Source organism: Chrysochloris asiatica, unplaced genomic scaffold, assembly GCF_000296735.1.
Source record: "Chrysochloris asiatica unplaced genomic scaffold, ChrAsi1.0 scaffold00135, whole genome shotgun sequence".
NCBI classification, from domain to species: Eukaryota; Metazoa; Chordata; class Mammalia; order Afrosoricida; family Chrysochloridae; genus Chrysochloris; species Chrysochloris asiatica.
In genome coordinates this window covers 3,185,451-3,193,588 of record NW_006408653.1, presented here as the reverse complement: position 1 = coordinate 3,193,588, position 8,138 = coordinate 3,185,451, and the positions used below count along the sequence as shown (strand labels likewise).

Below are 8,138 nucleotides of genomic sequence, written 5' to 3'. Positions count from 1 at the left end.
TCCTTATATACATATATGCATATTGTTGTTAAGTGCGGTTGAGTCAGTTCTAACTCATAGCTACCCTGCATAGGGTTTCTGAGGATCAGCTGGTAGGTTTCAAACAGTGACCTTATGGTTAGCAGCCCAGTGCTTATCCTAGAGTGCCACACCAGGACTGCATACATAAATTCTAGAATATATATACATATATATATTCTAGCCCTCTAACCCTTAGGCTTTTTGTTAAAAATTTGAATCATTTTCAAACAGTACAATTTTCATTGCCTGATTGACTTTTGAAATACAAATTAGGAGAATTAATGCCATTGTTCTACAAAGCAAAAGAATCTGCATGGGCTACTCTGTCCTTTTCACATCATCCTGTGAACTAGGGAAAGGCAGAGATTGTATCTTCACTTGGCAGATGGCAAAATAGACACGAAGCAGTCAAATGATCTATTCAGTCACTCAAACGGTTGACAGGCTTAAATTTAGGTTTTCTCCCTGTCAGTTCAGAATTTGATCCACATATCCACATTGCCTTCTTTAATAAATCTTAAATATCCAAGAATATCTCTTGAAAAACAGTCTTCTTTAGCCATTTATAGGGCTTTGCAGAACAGAAGAAATCAGAGACATATTTACTTTTTTTCCTTTAATCTCTGGACAGTCAAAACAGCCATTTCTCAAGGGATACCTTGCAAGGTTTTGATACAGAGTAGATACAGCAGGAATTGTTCACTGTGTCTGTGTTGAAAGACTTCTGGTAATCAGCACCTAGAAGCAGCACACAGTACATGGAAGAAGAAATGGGTATGGCAAATAGCACATGAAAAGATGTTCAACATTGACGGCAACTAACAAAAATAAAAGTAATCTGTGATGTGGTGATGCCACCAGGTTGTTTCTCATTGACCCAGTGAAGGCTGTTGGGTTGTTTCCAGCTTTTGGTATTACAAATAAAGCTGCTGTAAACAGATATGTACAGGTTTCTGTGAATCTGTGTTTATTTTCAGTTCTCTGAGAGAAATGCTTAGGCGTGTAGTTACTGTATTGTATGATAGATGCGTGTTTAATTTTTTAAAAACCTGTCAAACTTGTCCAGAATGGTTTTACATTTTGCATTTGCACCAGCAATGTATGAATGATCCAATCTGTCTGTATCCTTTCCAGCATTTAGTGATATTGCTATGTTTGAGGTATTCTGAAAGGAATGTTCCTATTTGCTAGTGATGCTGGACATCTTCTCATGTGTTATTTGCCATATGCATATCTTGTCCAGTTAAATGACTCTTCGTGTCTTTTGCCCTTGTTGTTATTGGATTATTTGTTTTATTACTGTTGATTTTTTTTTATACACAGTGGTAAGCAAAAGAGAATTGCTGCAAAATCATAGAAACCGTTATTCAACAGAAATATCAAAATGTGAAACTATTGCTTCTCAGTGTGTCCTTCATCTAGGGCTAAATACTTCTGAAGCAGGATTTCCACCTCTCATACTGTAGTGTAGGATAGTCACTGGACCACAGGTCAGTTTGAACTACAAGGTTGGCAGTTCAAATCCACCAACCGCTCCTTGGAAGTCCTATATAGGGTTGCTATGAGTCAGACAGTGAGTAAGGAAGATCGTAGAAGAATTGATGCATTTGAGTTATGTTGTTGGAGAAGACTATTGAAAGTACCATGGGCTGCTTTGGTACTTTGAGATCTGTACAAACAGACCTGTGTTGGAAGAAGTACAGCCGGAATGCTCCTTGGAGGCCAAGATGGCTAGACTTCGTCTCTCCTACTTCAGACATATTGTCAGGAGGGAGTAGTCATTGGAGAAGGATATCATGTTTGGTAAGGTGGAGGATCAGAGAAAATGAGGAAGGCCCCTAGCGAGATGGATTGGCAAAGTGGCAGCATCAGTGGGCTCAAGTGTGGCAACAATTGTGAGGTTGGCCCAGGACCGGGCAGGTTTTGTTCTGTTGTGCATAGGGTCACTATGAGTTGGTACTGACTTGATGGCACCTGACAACAACAACATGAGTCAGAAGTGACTCAATGGTCCTTAACAACAACACCCCTTCCCTGAAGAATTTTGTGCGCTTTTATTTACACCACATAAAATTGGCAGTTTTGGCATCTTCAGGGGACTCAGATTATGTTCCTTTTAAATGTTCTTTGAGTTTGGGGAGCAAAATCAGGACTGTAGAGTTGAATGGGGTAAGTTTTCCAAATGAAATTCTCCCAGGATACTCCTTGCTACCCAAAGAATGAACAGTTGCATTATTGTGATGGAAAAAATATTTCAGCTTTCCTGGCCTTATACTCACCAATGCAGTTTTCAATTTTCTGAAAACCTTTCCCTGATTAAGTCCTCATGATTATCTTGTGCCCTTCGAAAACCATCTATTAATATTACCCCTTTGGAGTTCTAAAACACAGTTGCCATAATCTTCTGAACCAACCTCTCTATCTTGAATTTAACTGTCCTAGAGATCCCCTCAGAAGCGAGTTTTTGATTGGACCCTTATTTGAAGGCACTCCAACAAGACTAACATGTATTACTGAAAGAACTTGCCTGCAGCCATCCACTGATTGCAGAGACATGTTTAAACACATTTTGTTTGGAATAAACCTGCACTTGTATGAACTAGAACCGTACTAGCAGTACTTTTTAACTTCCCCTTGTATGGATAAATACACATATTTACCTATCCATATATTCACTATTGCAAGTAGTAAGGCCTTGAGTTTTCTTTGAAGAAAGGGTTTTAACCTATAAATGTGTTTCTTCAATAGATTATCAATTTTTTTTTTCTGTCTGTCTGCCTCTCCTTCAGTGAGCTTTTAAAGGAAGTGTCTTAAAAGGAATTTTTCCATTTCATCTAAGTGTTAAATATATTGTCAAATTTGTTCATATTTCTTTATTTTATTTTTTTTATGTCTTTAGAATCTGTAATGGTATCATCTCAATCATTCCTGATATTGGTAACTTGTGTTTTATCTCATCTTTCTGATTAGACTGATTTGTGGTGGTTGTTGTTAAGTACTATGGAGTTGGTTTTGACTCATAGCGACCCTGCGCAACGTTTCCGAGGCTGTAAATCTTTACGGGAGCAGAACTCATCTTTCTCCCGCAGAACTGCTGGTAGTTTCGAACTGCTGACCTTGAGGTTGGCAGCCCGACTCGTAACCACTATGCTACCAGAGCCCCTTGTTGTTGTTGTTGTTGTTATGTGTCTGGAGTCGTTTATGACTCATAGTGACCCTGTACAGGGTTTCCGACTGTACATCTTGACGGGAGCAGAAAGCCTCATCTTTCTCCCACAGAACAGATGATAGTTTCGAACTGCTGACATTGCGGTTCGCAGTCTGATTTGTAACCACTGCGTAGCTCCTTGGTTGTTGTTAAATGCCGTCGGGTAGGGTTCGATTCATAGTGATCCAGTGTAGGGTTTCTGAGGAGCAGCTAGTCAGCTTGAACCTCTGACCTTGCGGTTCCAACCAATTTTGCAGTCCATTGCATTAACTTGCAGCACCAGGCCACAGGTTTATAAATTTTATTGATATTTCAAAGAACCAGTTTTTTGTCTCATTGATTTTGCTCTTTCTCTTTTTTTAACTTTCTATTTCATTGATTTTCTGTTTTTATTCTACTTAATTTGTGTTTATTTTGTAGTTTTTTAAGGTGGCAGAGGTCATTGGCCTGAGCCATTTCTTTTTTTAAATTATAGTGTATTACTATAGATTTTCCCTTCAGCACTCCTTTAATGACAGACATATTGCACATATTTTATATGTTGTATATTGGAGGCCAAGATGGCCAAACTTCGTCTCTCATATTTTGGACATATTGTCAGGAGGGATCAGTCACTGGAAAAGGATATCATGTTTGGTAAGGTGAAGGGTCAGAGAAAAAGAGGAAGACCCCCAACGAGATGGATTGGCCAAGTGGCAGCATCGATGGACTCAAGCATGACAATGGTAGTGAGGTTGTCCCAGGAGCGGGCAGTATTTCGTTCTTCTGTGCATAAGGTCTTTATGGGTCAGTACCGACTCGATGGCACCTAACAACAACAACAACAACATATTCATTTTCATTCAATTCAAAGCATTTTGTAATTTTCCTTTTGATTTCTTCTTAGGCCCATGGGTTACTTAGAATTGTTATTTAGTTAATTTCCATATAATTGAAAATTTTTTCAGAGATTTTTCTTTTGTTGATTTCTCATTTTATTCCATTATGGTCAGAGAATATACTTTGTGTGACTTGTACTCCTTTAAACTTGAAACTTGGTTCATGGCCTTAAATCACATCATCTATCTTGGTAACTGTCTTGTGTTCACTAAAGAAGATTGTTTTCTGTCCTGTTAATAGAATATTCTAAAATTGACAATTTATCAGTGAGGGTTATAAATTCAGTACGTCCCACTGTCATTAGCATAGTGGTTACGAATCAGGCTGGTAATCTCACGGTCAGCAGTTCGAAACTACTAGCTGTTCCGTGGGAGAAAGATTAGGCTTTCTGCTCCCGTAAAGATTTGGAAATCCTGTACAGGGTCGCTGTGAGTCAGAACTGTCATTACTTTATATATATAATTTTAAATCTTGATTTGTATTTCATTTTTGCCTAAAGTTTTTGTTTTCTAAGTGGACAGTGCATGTTATTTTTCTGATATGTGATTACTTTTTTGTTTTATTATATTGTGATCACATGCTTCCTGTACTACTTCTGCTGTTTTAGAATGCATTTATATATTTTTGTGGCCCAACATATGATCATTTTTTACCAGTTTTCCATAAAAACTTGAAAATATATTGCTTTGTATATTTTCAGGGAAAAATTTAGCTCAATATCAACCAGATTTGTTTATTTATTGGTAGAGCTTCTAAACCGTTACTCATTTTTACCTAATTTCTCGTGGAATGCTAGAGATGAATTAAAGTGCCCTGATAATAGTGTACTTGGAGTCCTGTGTGATGCTGTAGGATAAGCATTGGACTGCTAAGTACAAGGACAGCTGTTCAAACCCACCGGCTACTCCTTGGAACTGACTTGATGGCACTTAAAAACAACAACAGTAGTGCTCTTTGGTCTATTTTCCTTCCATCTTATGCTGTACAAATGTTAATGCTGTATAATTTAGTATATTAGAGTCTTGGTGGTATAGTGGTTAAGCTCTTGACTGCTAACCAAAAAGGTGACAGTTCAAACTCACCAGTGGCTCTGTAGGAGAAAAGACTTGGCAATCTGCTCCCATAAAAATGACAGCTTCGGGCTTCCTACCAGCAGTTCTTCTCTGCCCTGTAGGGTCTTTATGAGTCTGAATCGACTCAGTGGCACACAACAGCATGTAGTGTTTAATCATTTGGTATAGAAAAATAAGTAACTTATCTTCATTGCAAATTTATTGGTTCAAATTTAATGTTTATTAGCTTCCTCTTTTACTTTATATAAGATCACAACCTCATGCTTACTTTTTCTTTGCATAGCTCACCTTTGCCTATCCTTTGTTTTCGATCTTTGAGTCACTTTATATTTGTTTCTTGTTTTTACTACATAGAGTTGGGAATTTTGATTTTCCAAATTTCAGATTTTTGCTTATTTTTTCTTTCAGATTTCAGTCTGAAAATCTTAAGTTAACCAAAAAAAATCATTTTTGCCAGGGTAGTCTCAGTGACAGTTTGGGTCGTATTCTTTTGTTTTTGGTTTAGTTTTATTTATTTATTTTTTTTCCCTTTTCATTTTTGAACCCTAGGTATTGTCCTTACTTTCTTAGGAAAACAGCTATGCATTTAAAAATATATATTTATTAAATTTTGGTAGCTCTTCCCACCTCTCCCTTCCTCCAGATAATCAAGCTCATTATATTCCATTCAGGGTTGCATCTTGGTATAGTTCTAACATTTTTCTGATCTGTAATTTTCATTCTTAGTTTTGAAGAATCTAAATAAGATAAATCCAGTCATGAGGAATACCAATGACTAAAGGAAGCAGGATGGGTCAGGAATAGTTCTGTATTCCTTTCAAGATTGCATCCTTTGCTGCCACCTCTTTCTCAAATAATAAGGGAAGATTAGTTTTGATTGAACAGGGGTAAGCACTTGGTGTTCTCGTCACATAGTGCCTTTTTCCCTTCCTGCTGGGATTTTTTTCTGCCTGGAACCTAGGCATTTTAGGTTTTTTTGTTTTTAAAGTTAACCATATCCTTGTAGCCAGCAGAAAATGAAAGAGTACTCCTGAAATCCAATATTTGGTGACTTGACAGTTTGTAGTCATAATAGGTGACTGTTTCTTCTTTAGCATGATTCCTTTGACAAAGGCCAAAATTATGGGTTGCCATTCAGTTGATAGGAATTCACACTAAATGGATATAAAGCCGTCAAAATATTTTAAAACTAAGAAGTTATGTCAACTTTGAAATAGCCGGTTTAGAGAATTGTGACAAAATGCTGGCAACTTTAATTACCTAAGCAACCAACTCTATTCTATTATCAATTTGGTATATTTTCCACTAGTTTGTTTTTTTTTTTTCCCCTTTGGAAATTGCCTTCACAAAGTTGTGAGATAAAGATACTTAAAATATTATTATGGAATCCTAGTGTTATGCTGTAGGATAAACACTGGACTGCTAGTTCAAACAAACTAGCCGCTCCTTGGAAACCCTCTGTAAGGTCATTATGAGTCAGAACTGACTCAATCACACGTAAAAACAACAGTGTTATTATAAGCTCTTCATAAACTTGTAATATAGACATAATATTTTCTTTTAATAGCAACATTTACTTACCCACTCTCTTATATTATGTATTTAATTTCGTTCCAATTTTCCCTTGTCCTTCTCCTCCTTTCTCCCTCCCTCTCCTCCTCCTTTTCTGTTATAAAGCAACAGTGAATACCATAATGAATTAAAAGAAAAAAAATCTTTCTTAAATGTATTTAGGGTAGATTTCCAGAATAGAATTACTGGGTAAGTGTTTTCATATTTTTAAAAAGTTTTTATTGTGAATCAAATAAAAGTTTACAGGGTAGATTATCAGTTTTACATTCAATCAGTCATATTTTGTTTCATTTCAATGATTACACGCCCCTCCATGTACCTACCATCAGTAAGCAGTATTTACCTCTCTGTATTTTTTTTTTTTTTATGTACACATGCAAAACAGAAGAGTTAAGGTGTGGCACTATGCCGGTTTGAACTTCAAGGTCGGTGGTTTAACTCACCAGCCTCTCCTCAGAAACCCTATACAGGATCACTATGGGGTGGAACCAACTCAATGGTATTTAACAACAACAATACAAAACAGAAAATACATATTCGTTTAATGTCCAAAAGGCACACTTTGTAAGCCAGCCTTCTGCCCTCAGGCACACTGCCTTTCTCAATCTGTGGGCCTATAGTCCTCCTCTGCTCTATCTCTCTATGCCATTGCCTCTGCCACTTCTCTGCTGTCACCATTTTTCTGGTTAGGTTCCCACGCTCACTCATGTTCTTCCTTTTTAATGGTCCTAGGGTCCTCTTGTTCCTGAAATGAAAGTTTAACTACTCTCCTCTTTTAGTTACACATCATTTAAATTTACAGTTGTTGCATCACAATTAGTCCTGATAACAATTACAGTTAAATTTTAAAATCCTATTACCATCCTTTCCTATCCTCTTTCACCAGTCCCATCTGAAAAAGAAGAAAGTTTCGTGGGGATTATATCTTACCTCATTCTGAAATTAAGCACATGCATGAAAGTTTATAAGCCAAACACTTCATGCCTTTATAGTCTTATCATTTTTGATAGCCGATGTCTAAGTTGCCCATCCTTATCAACCTAGTGCATTGAGTAGGCAAGTTGATCCTTGATATGAAGAGTCCTTCTCTTTCAGTTGGAATTTTGAGCAACTACATCCATAAGCAAAGGTCCAGTTCATTGAATTGTAGCAATTTACAGTTGCTCCTGTATCGAATTTCTTCATCTTCATCTGGTTGGGTTCTGGTCAGCTAGCCATCCAAGATAGGCCACAGAGGTACGATCTGCAAGTTTGAGAGCTCTTGCATTACCCTCTTCCCCCCACTTCAAATCAGCTGTGTTGTCATAGTTTTAAGAAATTTCATGACATAGTGCCAACTTTCTCACCCAAAGCATGGAACAAAAGTTATATTCAAACAACAGTTT

General features: G+C 37.1%; 1 protein-coding gene across 1 annotated transcript in view; it reads left to right on the top strand.

The window, feature by feature from the left end:
* Positions 1-8,138, top strand: part of VPS8 (vacuolar protein sorting 8 homolog (S. cerevisiae)) — a 389,175-nt gene that overhangs the window by 95,065 nt on the left and 285,972 nt on the right. The window lies entirely within an intron of this gene.